At 58.4% G+C, this 16,959-nt stretch overlaps 1 protein-coding gene across 1 annotated transcript in view; it reads left to right on the forward strand.

Annotated features, from left to right (window-relative positions):
• The first annotated feature begins 907 nt into the window (after positions 1-907).
• The window catches only part of ZBTB46 (zinc finger and BTB domain containing 46), a 57,741-nt gene continuing 41,689 nt past the window's right edge, over positions 908-16,959 (forward strand). The window contains exon 1 of the mRNA XM_059897173.1: positions 908-1,039. The gene's annotated coding sequence lies outside the window, so the exon portion shown is untranslated. The remainder of the gene's footprint in view (positions 1,040-16,959) is intronic.

Raw genomic sequence — 16,959 nt, forward strand, 5'->3', positions numbered from 1 at the left:
GCGCAGGGCCCATCTCGGGCAGCACGATTCGAGATCGCTTGCGGGGGAAGCGGGGCACCCGCTGCTTCGCAGGACCCCGCACCCCCCAGACAGACCTCGCGGGGGGAAGGACCGACGCGCGCGCGACCGCCGACGCTCCTCAGTTGGCCAAACTCAAGCCCCGGTGGCAGGCACTGTCCCGTGGCCCCTGCCCCGCGGTGCGCCTCTCGCTGGGCGCGCCGAGGTCCCCGACAGCGCGGCCCCGAGCCCCTGGGCGCCGTGGGAGCGCTTATTCTCTGCACAGCGCGCAGCCAGCACAACCGGCGGGGAAGGCGCGAAGTTTGCGAGACACGCGCGGCGCGTCTGTGCGTTGGGGGGCGCGGACAGCTTGCGGCCCGGGGACCCCGCGCCCCCGAGGAACAGGCGCGTGGGCAACGCCAGGAGCGCAGTCCGGGCAGGGTTGGGTTGCCCTCGTCCCGACCCGCATCTCCCATCGGTGGTCTCCCGGCTGCTGGGTCCCCGTGGGAAGGGGCTCGGGCGCCTGGAGACCCCACGCCGCGCCGCCCCCGCCCCCCGCCAGCCCCGCAGAGGGGGCTTCCCACAATTCCGAGCGAGCTCCAGCCCGCACTTCCGCTGTCCGGCCGCCCACGGGGGGGCGGAGGCGAACCGACCCCCGCCGAGGCCCCCTCCGCCCCGCGAGCGGAGCCGGCCGACCGAGGGGCGGGGCGGTGGCCGGGCCGGCGGGGCGGGGCCCGGGGCGGTGGCCGGGGCCGGGGCCGGGGCGCGGGCCAATCAGCAGCGGCCGGGCGCGCGCCGGGGGGCGGGGTCAGGGTCCGCAGGCGGGGCGCGCGCGCGGGCGGCGGGGGCCGCGGGGTTGGAGCGGCGCGGGGGCGCGCGCCGGCCTGACGGACAGACGGACGGACAGACGGACACAGCAGCCGAGGCGAGCGCGCAGCTCGGACCCGCCCGGACGCAGCGCTCGCCCGGCGGCCGCGGCGATCACCCGCGCTGGTCCGGCGGCCGCGGCGCCCGCCCTCGCCCGCGCCCCATGGGGTCACAGGTAAGCGGCGCCGGCTCATTGTCCGCGGCCGGGCCGGCGCATCGCGGCGGGGCCGGGGCTCGGGCCGAGCCGGCTGCTCCGGGCCGGGGCCGCTCCGAGTCGGGCGCGCCCCCGCCGCCTGCCCCTCGCGCCCCGCCGCGCCCCGCCCCGCGGGGGCGCCCTCCCGAAGGCGGTCGGCGCGCCCGGCTGCGGCTCCGGGGGTGGCGGTAGCGACCCCCGCCCGGCCCCCTCCGGTCCCTGAGCTCCGGTGGCGCGGGCGGGGCGGGGCGGGCGAGGGCGACGCGGGGTCCCCGCGGGGCTGCGCGCGGAGGCGGAGGCGGCGACGGGGCTGCCCCGCGCCCCTCGCCCTCGGCGCCTCCTGCCGCCGCCGCCGCGGTCCCTCCCCCGTCACCTCCGAAAGGGGAATTTTCCAGCTGGTAATTTCTGCTGCGTCAACGCCCGGCCCCAGGAGGCAGCCCGGGGGCGTCCTGGCGCCCCCCGCCCGCTCCGCCCCGCGCGCCCCCCGCCCGCGCCTGCGAGCCGCACCCGGACCCGCCCGCGCCGAGTTTGCCAGGAGTCTGAACTGCGGGAGGTGGGCGCGGCGGCTCCCCGCGCCCCGCCGGGCCTTGGGGGTCATTGTCTCCCCCTGAAGCCGGGCACCGGCCTCGTCTCCATTTTAATTACGGGCTGAACCTGGGCGCAGGGGCCTCGAGGCCGGGCGGCTAGAGAAGCGCGGAGGGGACGGGGCGCGCGGAGCGGACGGGGCGCGCGGAGGGAGCGGGGTCCGCCGCGAGCAGCGTCTTTGTTTCTCTGTAAATAGACATGTCAGTTTCACAGGGTAGCAAGAGTCACTGTCTGACAACTCAATCCCGATGGCAAATGGGGGATTTTCTGCACCAGGAATAGGGTTCTGGCTAGTTGGGGTTCCTCCGCCCCTGCTAACAAATTCATTATTTGTAGGTTTAACGGAGCACGCACAATAGGGCTGGACGGAGGAGCCTGGGTACAAACCAAATGGGCAAAGAACTGATATTTTCTGACACCGAGGAAATACAAACAAAAGAAAGTTTGACCGAGATTCGCAGCGAATTTCCTCACGCTTTCCGTGCTCCAATCTCAGCGACGCGTTTGTCGTGGATTGCGGAGGCAAGATTGTTATCAGCATTGTTTACAGAAATGCTAATTAGGCAACGGGTTTAGCGAACCCGGCTGGGCGCAGACACCTGTGCGGAGTCCTCGCGTGCGTTTTAATTGTATCAGTTGTAGAATCTTTCATACTGCATTTATCATCAAAGCTAACTTCCCTTTTGGGTAGCAGAGTGTGGATTTACTCTGTCGCTGGCCTGCGTGCTGCCTGTGAAAGCAGTGTTTCCACTCTACAGGAGTGGGAAGTAGTTTGTTCCCCAAAGGCAAATTTACGGAAGGGTTTTGCACATGAATAATGAAGTAAACAATAGAATTTTATCATAGTAGACTCGTTCTACTTGCTATATTTCATGGTAGTTTTAGGTGCTGTGAACTGAAAACTTTGGGACACCTTGCTATTACAGAAAGGACTAAGCGAGGGGCATACTGAGGCAGAAGTTGCTAGATTTAAGTAGGAACTTAGACACTATGTTCCCCTAAAAAGCTAGTAATTATTTTTATATCCTTTACTGAAGGGAAGGAGGTGTGTGTGTGGAGTTTACTGTGAGAGTTCTCTTTAGGGAGTGGTGGAATGGACGCATTTAGGCTAAACCCAAAATTCAGCCTTTCCTGGAGGCCAGCCTCCAGACAGGATTTCATTAGGCCTCATTGACATCATCCTGCATGAAAGAATTTTGTTTTGATGAGATAAGTTCTGTTCAGGTTTAGCTGTTTCGTGTTTGAAAATGAGCTGTTTTTCCACATCCAGTTTCTGATGTTCAGGACTGGCGGACTGTTGGCTGCAGGGGCTCTTGGGTGCTCTGTGTCCCTGCTCGGTCACCCAGGGTCAGGGGGCCACCGCCCTCTCCTCGGTCACACATTAGCACAGGAAGGTGAGGTCGACCCTGAGAATGGGTGAGACTCCTCCGGGGACCTGGAAGGACACCCTTTTACAGTCAGAAGATGTGTTATTTGCAAACACGTTAAACCAAATATTAACAAACTTTCCAACATTGTCCTTATGTGGGGTTTTTCAAATTAAGGGAAACTGGGCCACTGTGTCCCTGTGGTCTGTGTTTCTGGGGCAGCTGTGCTCCCGCTCTGCTCTCTACCAGAGGTCTTGGACCGGCTGAGGACAGCCCAGCAGAACATCTTCAGCAGGCTCCACGAGCCGTGAACTTGAACTCATTCCTCATTTTGCTGATGCTTTATGTGCCCAGGTGCGCTCTTGGCCTCTGTGTTGAAGTGGGTGGAGAGTTCTTGTGCCCTGGTCTGGGGGCTTCGTGTTCTCATAAAAACGGAGGATTTTTCTTCTGTCTGATTGAATGTATTCTACTTTGAAATCTGTTGAGTGATGGTAGATTGTCAAGAATTCCCTTGTGAATCTGCTCCCTCCCCTGAACAAAAAAGATTCTTCTTCTTGCCACAAGTGTGCTTGAATGGCCTAACTCCCAAGAATAAACAGATGATTGAAAAATCTCTACTGAGGCCACAAGACTCATTTCAGTCTTTGAAATACGGTTGTCTTGTCCTAATCCTGGCTCTCGTGTCCTCTGCTCTTGGCTCTGGCTTTGGTATGACCAGTACAGCTGGGGTCTTCAACCATGGGATCATTGGCGTTTTCCCTCTTTTCTGCCTTTCTAGCTTCAGTACTTTGTGTGCCTGACACGTGCGTACTCGGGCTTCGTGTTCTGGTTTGCTGTTGATGACAGAACACGTCCTCTGGTTCTGCTTGTAGATGGAGAAATCATGGAAAAGAAAAATAACTGTTTCTAACAAACTGAAAAGTTGTTCTAGTAAAGGATAAGGACGAGCTAGACCAGTCAGATCTGACCTTAGTGTGACTTATGCAAAGTTTTCCCTTCAGTATCTCTCAACAGTGCCATTTAACTCTTATTTAGATTTTTAAATGACTAAGTATTTTTAAATGCCATTATTTGGATTTTAAAAATTAGTGACCTAGGCACTTTAGAAAGTTGAGAAACAATGTTAACATATTTTTCAACAGCATTTACAGAGGTTTTGTGTTTTGACAGGTGTGTTTTTTGAGCCATGTTAGAGAGACATTCCCAGAGTTTCTTACTCATGACGATTTTTGACCTTATCAAGGGCTTGCTGTGGACCAGCCTTCAGGCCAGGTTGGGGACAGAGTTCCCACGGAGGGGCCGGTGACCCGTTGGGAAGGGTGGGGGGGCGGGGGCCTACAGGAACCACAGGTGACAGGTGCTAGTGAGAGCTCGGAGCAGGACAGGGTGTAGCCCACCTGGTGGGCTCTCTAAAGACTCTTGGAGGGAAAGGGTGTTCGTGCTGACACCTCTCCCGCCCCTGATGGGCCCATGGCTCCAGCCTCCGGTTCCGGTACGTGTACAGCAAATTCTGTTCTAACTTCTGCTTTGCCGAGAGTGGGTAGCCAGTGAGAGGGCAGGACTCTTGGGGCCAGGCAGCTTTTGGGGGCTGATTGGCTGTCAGAATGGGGGCGAGAGGTGGTGTAGTTACAAATGACGTCTTCCAAAGCCCGTGTTTCAGCACAGGAATCACTTCCTGAACATCCACGCCCACAGACCACCCTTCGTCTTTGGGGAAAAGTCTCGGGGAAGCTGTCCTTTTCCTGGCCCCCAAGTGGCACCCCAGCACTGCTTGTCTGAGTGGACCAGGTGTGCAGCCCTCTTCTGAAAAGATCCACATTTGTGTATGAAAACTCTCCTGTCAGTGCCGCGTGGTGGCCTGAGGCCCCGCGTCAGACCCCTTCTGTGTAGAGCAGAAAGAAGGCACCTCTGTGTCTTGGGCTGCGAATGGACGGTTCGAGAATCTCAGGCATCCAGAGCCGCCTCTGTGAAGGTGCACACACGTGGGCGGCACGGCCCGGGCGGCTTTGGGCGCGTCACCCTCTGAGCGCGTGTCACTCGGCGCGAGGGGGGTCTGCCCTGTGTCCTGCGGCCGCCCTGAACGCTGTCCATGGCTGAGCCTGGGGCAGGAGAGCACAGCGAGACCATCGGTCAGCAGAACACGAGCGCTCCAGACCAGGCGCTCCCTGGCCTGCGGTGCGGGCGTGCTGCTCTCCGGACGGGCTCCCCGGGCCCATCCGCCCCCAGGCACAGAGGTGGCCGCACCGAGTTACGCGGGGACGGTGTGGGCGCGGGTGCAGGCAGGAGGGCTTTCTGGAAGCACACTCACAGGACCCGCTGCCGGGCCCGCTGGGCGAGGGAGGGCACCGGGGCTCTGTGTGCACCGGAGAGTTGGTTACAGTGAGAGGGTGGACAGGGCGATGGAGAAGCCACCAGGAGGGTGGCCCAGAAGAACCGGGCGGGGGAGGGTGAGCGTCGGGCGTGCTGCAGACTCGGGGGGGGGGGGGGGGGAGGGCCGGGTCGCCGGGGGGGGGGAGCTCGGGGGGGGGGCAAGTGGGCAGCGCATCCGCCTCTGGTGCGAGCGGGTCAGGCCGGCGCCTAGAATGGGCCTTCGCCTACTGCTGTGGCCCCATCCAAGTCTGGGGCAGGTTTATTGTGTTTTCTCATCCCATCCCATCCAAAGTCATGTCGCTTCGAGCAGCAGTTTCCTTTTCCTTAGGAAGTTCAAAGACAGCTCAGAAACGACTCTGCTTCCTCCAGGGGCAGGAGCGAGCGGGCTCCTCGGGGAACGGTCCCAGAATCGCAGGGCCTCTGGCTGCTCAGCCCGGGTCCCCCCCGTCCAGTTCCTGGGCCAGCGACGTCCGCTGCGCTCCGGACGAGGTCGAGGCCGAGACGTCTGATGCTCAGACTCATGCGCGCAGGCGGCCGCCGCCCCTTCCAGGGAACCAGGCTCCTTGGCCTCGGACCCACCCTGACCCCTGGCCTCTAAAGAAGCCGCCCGTCTGCGCCTGGAACCCGGTCCTGCCCAGCAGCCCTGTGGCGGCCGGCTCCGTGGCCCACACCCTCTCTCGCACCGAAAGTGGAGCAGGCTGGCCAGCCGGAAGTAATGGTGTTTTTCCATTGCCTCTGGTGATATAGAAACATTGTTATTTCATCGCTTTTATTTTATATGAAGACTTTCCCTCCTCAACCTCAGAGTGTTTTGAAGAACTTTTCAGAAGTTCAGGGACCATGAATCATGACAGGCTCACTAGGTACCTGAAGAAAGTGGTCTTTAATGTTGGGTACCTTGACCTTTCCTATTTCTTTCTTTTTTTTTTTTTTTGGCCACACCACGCAGCTTGCGGGATCTTAGTTGCCTGACCAGGGATTGAACCTGCGCCCTCGGCAGTGAAAGCACAGAGTCCTAACCACTGGACCGCCAGGGAATTCCCCCTATTTTTTTCTTACGATGTTGGCAGAATGAGACCAGAACAAGGAGTGACAAGGTGACGGTGTCCTTGGACATCCCTTACCATTAAAGTCACTGAGCTCCACTGGACAGTGTGATACACACTTGGCTGTGGATGGGTGGTCTTTTAAATCTCTTTCCTTCTCTGGTCTGGCTTCTCCATCACCTGCTGCTTTTGATTCCTTTGTGGGGTGGAAATCCCAGCTGCCTGGACCCGGGAGCAGAGGGAGGGTAGACGTTCCCAGTGGTGGCAGTACCACGTGGCTGCGGGGACCGTGGTTCCTCTGTGATGAGCGGGGGGCTGTGGAGCTGGGAGCACTTCTGGGTGTGTGAGTGCCCTTGCGGGCCCGAGAAGCAGGTCGGGAAGGGTTAGTGCCAGGGGACCCGCCTTCGCTGTGGCTGGCAGGTCTGCTCCACTGAGGCTCGGGTGGTCCTTCAAAGACGGGGTGTCTTCCCCTGAGATCAGCAGACTCACCGAGCCTTGGAGAAGCAACACAGGGCAAGCGCCGGCTCACCCGATGCAGCCCGTGGGTCACACCGACCTCACATTTACTTACATTTTTTTTGCCTCGTCTTAAGAAGCAAGAATATCCATGAAGTCGTGAGTTTGGTATCTCAGTTATATTTTTCTTGGTGCACACTGAAACGGACATGTAACTATTAGGATAGACCATGATTTGTCCCTTTTCCTGCTGGCAGGGAACGTGCACTCCCCGTATCCCCCTCAGCCGCTCGCTGGGAGGGGACCAGCACCCTGGCCCAGGGTCCAGGGGTGAGACTGGACTGTGCGGATGTTGGGTGGGAACCCCTCATGCCCCATCTCAGAGGCCTTTCCTACCGTCTGACCGGGGAGCAGTTGGTGTAAGTTAGGCTGCTGTTTAAATGAGTTCCCTGGGGCTGTCAGAGCACAGGACCACCAGCCTGGCAGCTTAAAACAATAGAGCTTTATTCTCTCACAGTCTGGAGGCCAGGAGTCCTAAATCAAGGTGCGGGCAGGGCCACCCTCTCTCTGGAGGCTCCAGGGAAGGGCCCTTCCTGCCTCTGGTGGCTGCTGGCAGTCCTGGGTGCTCATGGCCAAGACACATCCCTCCAACCTCCTGCCCTGTTCTCGTGGCCTTCACCCTGGTGTCCAAATTTCCCTCTCCTTATGAGGACACCAGTCACACTGAATTAGAGTCCACCGTAATGACCTAAGCTTAACTTTATTACATCTGCAAAGACCCTATTTCCAAATGAGGTTACATGCCCCTGCAGTTAGGACTTGAACATATCTTTTGGGGGGACGTGATTCAACCCACTACACCGTTACAGCTTGTATTTGCCTGACACATTACCACATACATTTCTCAATCCCAGCGTTTCCTGAGGCCTCTGTGTGTGTCTCCAGCTGTCACCTCTCACTCCTGCCCTTCCCTTGCTGGTAGAGCAGACGTGGCCAGTGACAGCGGTATTGGTGAGTTCACCCTGCGGACCTGCACTCACCCCCACGCCTGCAGCAAGCAGGGCTCTTGGTCCAGGGACACAGCAGCCAACAAGGTCCTTGCTCTACTTCCCAGAGGGGAAAGGACAGGGCAGGCAGATGCCGACGACTGCCATGGAGAGGGATGCGGCAGGGCCCGGAGGGAGGGCGTGGGGCGGGGAGCAGAGGCAGAGCCCAGGGTACCCAACGGGGCCACTGGGGTGGGTACTTGCTGCCGCCGCTCCAAAGCAGGACCCGACCCCTCCTCTGGACCCCCTCTGCACGGCTGGATACCCATGTGCCCGTCTGCCCCCCAGGTCGGACCCAGGCCTTTCTCACCCCCAGGCAGCTGGTGAGACTTGTGGCCCCTTTTCTGGATGGCGTTTTTATTGCTTCCTGTAGGAGACACTGGAAAACAAAGTGTAGCAGCTATTGAAACATAGTCTCACAATCTAGAAAACTTTCTTCCACGCTGTAGTAACAAGAGGAACCTCACGTACCATCAGGTAAGGCCGTCGAGTGGCTGGTCTGAAGGCCTGATTCCTACAGTGAAGAGTGTGGAGGTGCCCCGTGGTGACCAGCGGCCGTGGTTGTGGGCAGGGCTGTTGTCCTTGGCGTGTCCTCCATGTTCACGGGTGAAGTCCCTCTACGGTGGGTCCCAAGGTCACCAGGAGCCTGGGGGCCCCACAACCTTGGGAGGCCAGGGTCCCTGCTGTCACTTTGGTTCACCCTCATGGTCACCCCCTGAATGAGGACCCTCGCCTGCTGGGGTGGGACGGGGCGGGTTGCACTAGGGGTGGCGCCTCTGAGATCTTTATTCTGTTTCGTGTTGTTTGTTGAAAAATCGGAGCTGTGGGTCCCACGTGGTGGTCTGGCTGGTGGCATCCTCTGACCGTCAGGAGCCCTGCCCTGTTATCCCGTGAGGGGTCAGTAGAGCCAGGCGGGGGGGACCCATGTGTCTGGTACTCAGGGTCCAAAGTGTGACGGTGACGTCTGCATCGGAATTTCTGACTTAAAAACAAATCACTTTCATATTTGCTGCCTGCTTTGAAAGATACTTGTCCCTTCCGTTAAGGAGATGTATATGTTTTGGGTTTTTTTCGTGGTTTTTTTTTTTTTTTTTTTGGTTGTGCTGCAAAGCAGTCGGATCTTAGTTCCCCGACCAGGGACCGAACCCGTGCCCCCTGCATTGGAAGCACAGAGTCCTGACCACTGGACTGCCAGGGAAGTCCCAAGGAGATGTATATGGAATTTTCAAGATAATATTATCACCTATATAAGTTTTATTTGAAAAATTCTAGATTTGCCATTGGTTAATAAAGTATAGGAACATCTTGGAATTTTTTTAACATAATTTGTTTGGCAAGATTATTCCTTTCGAATATTTTAATGTTTGTTTGGAGCCATGAGCTATTTTTTTTTAAATTAATTAATTAATTTATTTATTTTTGGCTGTGTTGGGTCTTCGTTTCTGTGTGAGGGCTTTCTCTAGTTGCGGCAAGCTGGGGCCACTCTTCATCGCAGTGCGCGGGCCTCTCACTATCGCGGCCTCTCTTGTTGCGGAGCACAAGCTCCAGACGCGCAGGCTCAGTAGTTGTGGCTCACGGGCCTAGTTGCTCCGCGGCATGTGGGATCTTCCCAGACCAGGGCTCGAACCCGTGTCCCCTGCATTGGCAGGCAGACTCTCAACCACTGCGCCACCAGGGAAGCCCCCATGAGCTATTTTTACCTTAGTTTTTTCCCAGGTAAGTCGTTTTTATCCCTGGGTAAAAACCAGCCCTGGGTCTGAAGTGTGTGAGCTGGCCCCTCTAGAGCAGTGGCAGCTGATGAAATAGGTGTATGGATGAGTGATGGGAGCTTAAGTCTAGAATTTCTGTCTCGTGAGGAAAACACTGGGATTTTGGCCGAGCTGGCGAGGGAAGTGGGGTTTGCTCGTAGTTGTTGCCCAGTTTCCCAAGTCCTGAGAAGGTGAGATTCTCGGGTGTGTTCCTGTCCGCCGCCTGGACCCTGATACCAGCCAGCACAGAATCGCGCTGGGGCAGCCCCGGCCCCAGAGGATGACACGGCGGGTCCCTGCAGGGCTGTCTGTCCCCAGCGTGTGCTTACTGGCCGGCGGGTGTGTCCAAGTGGTCATGAGTCCAGCTCAAGGTCCTGGTGGGAAATGTCACGTGGCTGCCACCCCCCTTCCTGGAGTCACTCAGCAATGTCACCGTATTTAAGGGGACCCATAAGGCGGCACAGCAGGCCTAGCCGCTTGCTCCTGAGCCTGCGCCTTCCTCCAGGCTCCCAGGAAACACTGGAGAAAGTGCTGGTTGTACCCAGGGCACCGGCGAGGGGTTCCCTCTGCCCCTCGGAAGTCAGGGCCGGGGGCAGGAAGGAGCCGCCTGTGTCCCCGGCGGCCCGCCCCAGGGCAGCCTGAGGTTCTGGATGAGACGGTGCGTCCCTGCGGGGTTCTGGGCCCTGAGGGGTGGCCCGTCCGCTGTCCTTTCAGGCAAGTGTGCGAAAGTGAAGCATGGACCCCCTGCCGTGTAACCCCAGCCCACACGCGTTCGGGGCCCAGTAGGAGGAGGAAGGTCAGCGTGGGTTCTCTCTGATCAATGCCGATTCTGCCTCCTGGACGTTAGTCTGGTGTCATCCGGCCCCATGTGAGCGGGTGGTGGACAGGCCTTTGATCTCTGAGCCTGTGAATAAGGGACTGGCGTGGAGGAATGGGGTCATTAGAGCGCACGTGCCGGGTCCGTGCTGCTCCGATTCCCACTTCTCATGAATTCTCAGCACCCGTGGAAAGCACATTTTTTTGCTCCTCTGAGTTGGGGCTTGTTCGTTCTCAGTGTGTTGGGGTTACTTCCTTGGGGGAGGTTCCAAAAATAGAATCGGGGTGAAGATGCAGCACATGCGTGACTCGGGGCACGAGTTCCAGAAGGACACCTTGCTTCACGGCACGGCCCCTGTGCGGACTTTGTCCTAACCCAGGGGTGGGTGCCCACCCCCAGCAAGCGTTGCCTGACCCCCACCCATGCCCTATGCTGCATGTTTCTGTGGCAGGGACGGCGAAGCCCCCGGGTGGGTGGGGGACCCCTGCCCGTGGGCTGCAGCCACTTGTCACCAGGGCGGGCTGGGGGAGCCCCTGTGTCCCCGAGGCCCTCCCCAGGTCAGTGGCAGCTCCCAGTTCCGACCTCGTGAGTCGGGGTTTCATGTCTTAAAGCACCTTGGAGCTGTCCCAGCCGCACTTGACAGAGAGGGGCTTCCCTGGGGGGGAGGCTATCCCTCCCACGCTGGAGGGGGGACAGGGTGCCCTCAACCTCCAGGCCCTCCCTGGAGCCCAAGCCCGGCCCCAGCCAGGGGGAGGAGGAACTGGCCCCCAGGGGCTCCTCCCCCCAGGGATTCTCCCCAAAGGAGCCCCCACCCCGGGGCCCGCAGCACCTGCTGAGCTGGCGCCCAGCTGAATCCTAGTGGGTCCAGGTAATCCCCATGCTGGGGCCCGTTTCCCGCCAGGTCTGTCCCACCTTGGCCTCCTGCGTCCGTCACACGCCCCTGCCTCAGACCCTGTGGCCTGGCCTGTGCCCCCAGCTGCTGCTGCATCAGCCCACCCCCCCCCCCCCCCATCAGGGGCCAGTGTGACCTCTTCACTGCTGAGGCCTGGTCAGGTCCGGGACCGCTGGGTCATTGACGTCCATGCTGTTGGAGGGCCGCGTGGTGCAGGTCCTCGTGGCGGACACACACTCTTCATTCACCCAGCAGCCGTCCACCCAGCCTTCATTTATTCAGCATCTAATGAGTGTTTACCGTCTGAAAGGCCTGTGCGGAAGTGATAGTGGGGACTTGGAAACGTCCGATTAGTGGCTGAAATTCCACCGGATGCCAGAGCAAACATTTGTGCTGGTCCAAGCCTGCGTGGTGCTCTCACCGCCGCTAGCCGGAAAGTGATGGACCACGTTTCTGCCTGCCCCAGGTCCAGGCCCAGCGACCCATCAGTACTGGGTTTCCCAGGCAGCACCTTAGGTTTCCAGCAATGCAACTTTTAAGAAAAAAGAGACCTATAGGGCTTCCCTGGTGGCACAGTGGTTAAGATTCCGCCTGCTGATGCAGGGGACGTGGGCTCGAACCCTGGTCTGGGAAGATCCCACATGCCACGGAGCAACTAAGCCCGTGCGCCACAACTACTGAGCCTGTGCTCTAGAGCCCTTGAGCCACAACTGCTGAGCCCGCGTGCCACAACTACTGAAGCCCGTGTGCCTAGAGCCCGTGCTCCGAAACAAGAGAAGCCACCGCAGTGAGAAGGCCGCGCACCGCAACGAAGAGCAGCCCCCACTCGCCGCAACTAGAGAAAGCCCGTGCGCAGCAACGGAGACCCAACACAGCCAAAAATAAATAAATAAAATAAATTTATAAACAAACAAACAGAAGAGAAAGACCTATTAAAGATTCCAGCAGTTACTTGATGTAAACAAATGTTGCAAAATGTTAAAAAAAAAAGAGTGGTGTTTCTGGTTAAGGGTTAGGTGGAAGTTCTCTGAATTATTCTTGTAACTTTTCCTTAGGTTGGAAAGTGTTTCAAAGTAAAAAGTTGAAAAAGACAACAAAAGAGTCCATCCTATGGCTTGAGAACAGGCATTGCTTTTACGTTACTTCCTATTTAGATTCTATGTTTTTCTTGGCGGCAGGGAGCACAAGTGTTAGTTAACATCTCGAGTCACAGTGTATCTCAGATTTAAAACCCTTGGAAAGCATTCTTCTGCCTTGTTAAGCTGATCAGCTTTCTTTTTAAGAAAAATTTACAAAAATTTTGAGTGGATGTGTGGCTTTTTCTAGGGCTTTTGTAACAGAGTGCCGCAAACTGATGGCAAACACAGCAGAAATGTGTTCCCTCTTAGCAAGGGGTCCAGGGCTGTGCTCCCTCTGGGGGCTCTGGGGTAGGGTCCTTCCTGCCTCTTCAGCTCTTGGGGCCCAGGAGCCCCTGGGCTTGTGGCCACGTCCTTCCCGTCTCTGCCTTTGTCCCTCTGTGCATGTCTGTGTCCAGATTTCCCCCTTCGGTGACACATCAGACCCACTTGGGTCTTAACTTGGTTAAATCTGCCAAGATCCAATTTCCAAATAAGGTCGCATTCACAGGTACTGTCTTTTGGGGACAAAATTCACCCCACGATAGCGAGTGACTCTGTATCCACCCCCCAGCTTTGCTGTGAGCTGTGACTGACGCAGACCATTGGAGCCCACTTCCCAGCCACACCTGCGGTGTCAGCTCTGAATTGCGAGACCCACAGCATGTGGCACTGGGATGTCGTGGGGCGTGTGGCCAGTCGTGGCTGGTCGGGGGCACGGCCTCACGGTCCACCCTCAGGCCCACCCAGGGTCAAGAAGGTGCTGTCTGCTTCTACTTCTGTCAACAGTTAAGATGGGACATTTAAACAATATTTCTTGATTTTAAAACGTAAGATGTCAATATCCCAGGTTTCAGGTGAAAAAGGTACTCCTGTCTTTTTAACAAAATTAATTAGTTAATTAATTAGTTAGTTTATTTTTGGCTGCGTTGGGTCTTTGTTGCTGCATGCGGGCTTTTCTCTAGTTGTGGCGAGCGGGGGCTACTCTTTGTGACAGAGCACAGGCTCTAGAGCACAGGCTTCAGTAGTTGTGGCACACGGGCTTAGTTTCTCAGCGGCATGTGGGATCTTCCCGAACCAGGGCTCGAACCCGTGTCCCCTGCACTGGCAGGCGGTTTCTTAACCACTGCGCCACCAGGGAAGCCCGGTACTGTCGTTTTGTTGACCCCCAAGGGTGTGCACCGGGACTGTTCAGCATCAAGATGTGGTCCCTGTGTGGAGAAGCTCTCAGATTCGGCGGGAAGGTGTGAAGGTGTCGGGTGACAGAGGCACCTTGCGAGCCTAGTGGGAGGATCCCCTGGAGGCTCCCTGGAGGAGGAGGCAGTGTCAGCAGCTGGGCGCTTGCATCCCTTTCGTATTCCACAGCAGGGATTGCCTTTGTCGCTCCACCTGTAAAACAAGCACGTTTGTATTGCCCGGTGCCCCAGCACAGCCCAAGGGAGCTGATAGTTTAGCTGCCCGTTATGATGAAGCGTGGTTTAGAGACAAAACGTCCAGAATGGGAGTCGAGTGTAGCAGGAGGTGCCTGGGAGCACAGGTAAAGTGGTGACCTCTTTCTTCCTCTTTCTCTCCCCAGTCCCACAAAACAAATTCCCCCCCACCAGCTTCCCACCAGCAGAAGTGACAGAGCTCTCGGGCCGACGCGCCCAGCTGGGGCCTTGGCTCTCACTTAGGCCTTTATGGGAGGTCTCCCCTGTCCCTGCCTGGTCTCTTCTGTTCTCTCCCTGCCCCTACACTTGTTCCCAGGGCCCTGGGCACCCTCCCCTGTGCCAGAACCCGAATCAGGACATCTGGGACCCCCCGGGGTGGGGGCTGATCTCCCCTGAGAGTCCAGGTCTCCCCTCAGTGTGTTGGGCCCTGGGCTCTCGGTCTTGGTGGCTAGTGCCACCCTGAGGCCTACACTGGCACCGCCCTGGCTGGTTGCGGGGTCTTTCCCTGGCCCTGCCCCATCTCGTTGTCGCGTGCTGTCTCCCGCCAGATGCCCAAGGTGTCGTGCCGTCTCTGGGCTGCCTGTGTTTTGGCCGCCGCTCGCTGCGCTCTGACCATCCTGAAACACAGGGGCTCTTGTGTCCCAAGGTGCTGGGGCCGACTTCTGCGGTTCTTCCGTGGGTCAGGGCCGCGGTCCTCTGGGCCTGGGCTGGAACGGCCTGGGCGGTGGCTCGGTGGCCTGGCACCTCCAGGGTCAGGGCTCGGCTGGGTCGCTGGGGTGGCTGTGCTGTCTCCACGCCAGCGCAGACCTGGAGTGCGAAGGCGGACCCTCTCCGGCCCCCTTGAGGATTGCTTAGCCGCAGGCCAGGGTCAGCGTGGGAGGGCCCCCCGCCGAGGCCCTGAACCCGGGAATGGCAGCTCGCGGGGCCTTGTGCGGAGGCCAGCGCCACTGCAACGTGCTGCTTCCTCCTGGGGCCCTCTCCCCCGCCCCACCCCCAGCCCCTACTCCCTTGTCCTGACTGGCTTGTGCCCCCATCTGGGACGCCTCCCCGATCCTGGCCCCTCCCCAAGCACGGGCGCCCTCGCGGCACCTGTGTGCTGCTCTGGAATCGCGGCTGGGGGGGCCTCGTCCTCAGCCTGGGCGCCAGCACCCAGCGCAGCTCCAGGCTCCTGGGCGCCACAGGGGCCGCTGCGGAAACGGCCTGGGGCAACGCCGGTATGTGGGTGAGACCCTGGGACTCTGTGGGTCCTTCCTCGCTGAGAGTGAGAGCTGGGCAGGCGGGGGGTGGGGGAAGCCGCCCCAACGGTCTTGGAAGGGGGGGTCCCCGCGGTCACAGGACGCGTCTGGCCCTACGCGGTCAGGGTGCGCACCCTGAGAGCGAGGTGACGTTTACGCAGGTAGGAAAGGCGGGGTGGGGGGGCACTCCAGCCTGGATGGAGGCGAAGGAACCCAAAGAGGGGGCAGCAAGGGAGAGGGCGGGGCGGGGCGGGGCCCATCCTGCCGGCACAGCTTTGCCTTCTGAGATCACGCAGGTCTCCAGCACCCAAGGGCGTCAGACTGTGGTCACCGGAGAAACTTTGGGCGAAGCCGCCCCCATCAGGCAGTTAAGGATGACTTCTGTTAACGCATGTGGGGTATTTCTTTCCAGGCAGGAGCTCAGTTTTAAATCTTAAAAGGCAACCATGAACACTGACAATACGATGTATATAAACTGTGGGTTATAACATGATTTCCCATCGTTGGTGTCTTGACCTTGGGTTTTTCAGAACGTCGTAACCCTCGGGGTGAGGGAAGTAGTGTCCGTGCAGCGAGGGTCCTGCCCGTGGGCCGCCCGGGGTTAGGCAGCGCGGGCTCTTGTCGGGAAGCATCAGAGTGCTTTTCATCTACGCTGAATCACCCCGTTGGCGTCAGTGGTGTTCCGTGGTAGATATGGTATGTCCTGGGGCTCCTGACAGAAGCCGGGGCTGAATGTCTTAACCGACAGAGATTTATTCCATCGCAGTCCCAGAGGCCAGAAGTTGGAGGGCAAGGGCCGCGACCCCTCTGTCCCGGGCATCTTTCCAGCTCCTGGTGGTTCCTTGGCTGTGGCCTCATCACTGTTGTCACATAGCCGTCTCCCTGTGTGGTGTCTGTGTCCCAGTGTCCCCTTCCTATAAGGACACATGTCACGTTGGATCAGGGCCCACCCTAACGACCTTGTCTTAACCAGTTACATCTGCAAGGGCCCTATTTCCAAATAAGGTCACATGCTGAGGTCTGGGGATTAAGACTCCAACGAGTGAGTTTGGGGGATACGGTGCGACCCACAGCAAAAGGCAATAGATATGCACGTTTGTAGTTGAACAAGAATGTTTCCATAAAAATAGATTCTAATCGACCTTGTAATGATTTGCTTACAACAAACTACTCATCAGAGAGTGTAGTTGGATGGGTTTGCACACGCCTGGGGTCTCCATCCCTCGCTGTCCCCAGGCCAGGCAGCCCCTGACCTGCCTTCTGTCCCCTTCCCTGTAGGTCGCTTTGCAGGTTCCGGTTTCACGGCAGGGACTCCTGCACTGTCTCCTTTGTCCAGCTGCTTTCACGCTGCGTAGTTATCTAGAGAGTCACCCGTGTCTTTGTGGAAGGGCCGTTTAGATGGGCTCGGCCGGTTGTGGGGGGTGCGTGGAGGAGCGGCCTCGCGGGGCCTGCGGGGAGCAGCTTGGCTTCTGCAGGCCAGCATGGGGCGGCTTGGTTCTAGCACTAAAGGTATCTTGCTTCCGCTTTAAAACAATATTTGCCTGTTAGGTAACATTTGAAGGAAAATTTCAAGGAAGTGTAAATTGAGTGCAATGAAAATGCAGAAGTGAGAAGGGAGATGAAGTTGTGTTGGCAAGGAGGTTCTGTGGGTGTTGGAGGCACTTACCTGTTAGGGTTGGGTTTTTCTGGACTGAGACTTGGTGACTGGCCTGGGGGAGGGGCCGGCCCACCAGGGGCCCAGGTCCCTGTACAGACCTGGGGCTTGTTTGGGTGCAGCAGGACACACGTCCAAATT

Source organism: Balaenoptera ricei, chromosome 15, assembly GCF_028023285.1.
Source record: "Balaenoptera ricei isolate mBalRic1 chromosome 15, mBalRic1.hap2, whole genome shotgun sequence".
In the NCBI taxonomy this organism is placed as follows: Eukaryota; Metazoa; Chordata; class Mammalia; order Artiodactyla; family Balaenopteridae; genus Balaenoptera; species Balaenoptera ricei.